Source organism: Herpailurus yagouaroundi, unplaced genomic scaffold, assembly GCF_014898765.1.
Source record: "Herpailurus yagouaroundi ecotype Mexico unplaced genomic scaffold, PumYag 67556, whole genome shotgun sequence".
Taxonomy (NCBI): domain Eukaryota; kingdom Metazoa; phylum Chordata; class Mammalia; order Carnivora; family Felidae; genus Herpailurus; species Herpailurus yagouaroundi.
The window spans coordinates 1,821,604-1,823,021 of NW_024420362.1; the positions used below are offsets into that span (position 1 = coordinate 1,821,604).

General features: G+C 40.3%; 1 pseudogene; it reads right to left on the bottom strand.

Annotated features, from left to right (window-relative positions):
* Positions 1–247: 247 nt before the first annotated feature.
* On the bottom strand, positions 248–766 carry LOC121025229 (60S ribosomal protein L35-like; annotated as a pseudogene).
* Between the last annotated feature and the right edge of the window lie 652 nt (positions 767–1,418).

A 1,418-nucleotide genomic window follows, 5' to 3' on the forward strand; every position in this document is an offset into this window, starting at 1 on the left:
CAGGGATCTAAAACCTTCTCTTCCGGGTTGGAAAGCAAGCACTGTCTTGGTTTGATGTTTAATTAGAATACCATTCGTCAAATCTTTTGCTTCCCATAGCACTGATGAATGGAGAAACACAGTGCTTCCTTTACAAGGGAATCTCTAGATTGGACAGAACATGGATAGAGAAGAACTGTAACAAACGAAACAACAACAAGACTTTTCCATCCTTATTTCCTGTGCCATTTCACTTATTTTTTACTTCTTTTTTTTCCAGTTTGCTTGTGCTTATTGATGCCATGATGCTCAGGCCTTGACCACAAACTTTTGCAGTGGATACAACTGCTCCTTCTGCTTCTGCTTCTTGGCTTCAGCTTCTCCTCATGCTTGCTAAGATGGTAATCCATGGCACGTGTTTTCTTGGTCTGAAGACCCAGAATCTTGTATTTCTTGCCCTTGTAGAACTTTCTGAGGTTTTCTTTCTGGGTCTGGTTAATAATAGTGTGAATGCAGGCAATGGATTTGCAAACAATTTGGATCTTGGAGAACTTGGATACCATACTGTCACTTTAGTGACATAGAGCTGGTTCAACTCCAACTTTAGGTTGTCTAGCTGTTACAGCAGCTCCTCCTTTTTTCCAGAAAGACCTCAAACTCTAACCTTGGCAATGGTTGCACAAGCCACCACCACCTGCTCTGAGGAAAAGTGTTTTTTGCTTCTTAATTGTACTTCCCACTGCCACATGTACATCCACACACACCCTACAGCCACCACAGCCACCATTTCTGTATATCAAAATGCTCTTAACCTTTCATGACCTAACTTCTTTTATTTTAATTTTTTAATTTATTTTTTTAGAGAGGCAGAGAGAGAAAGCAAGGTGGGGAGAGGAGCAGAGGGAGAGAGAGAATCCCAAGCAGGTTCCATGCTCAGTGAGGAGCCTGATGTGGGACTCAATCCCATGACACTGGGATCATGACCTGAGCTGAAATCAAGAGTCAGATGTTCAACCACCTGAGCCACTCAAGTGTCCTTCATGGCCTAACATCTTTTTTGGCTGTGTTTAATGTGGGTTTGCTTATTTACATTTTTATTTGGAGGAGAATGGCAAAATTGATTAACCAAAGAAAGATACAATATCAACTGAATGTGGAATCTCTTATGCAAAAATAAATACAAAAAGCTTCAATCCTTAAATGCTAAAGAAAAGATTAATTTGGAGGCACTGGAGATGTTAGCATCTATAGTCTGGAAAGGCTTTTGTTATCAAGGTGGTTAATTGTTCAAAGGCCATGTTCTCCCATGAGGCCAATTTAAGGCCAAAGAATGCATCTGCACAAGGAGTTTTCTTTTTTCAATAACTGTCAATAACACCGCAAATGGAACACAAAAAAATTGATCATGTCCATATCATCAAGGGAAGCAAGGCAACTAG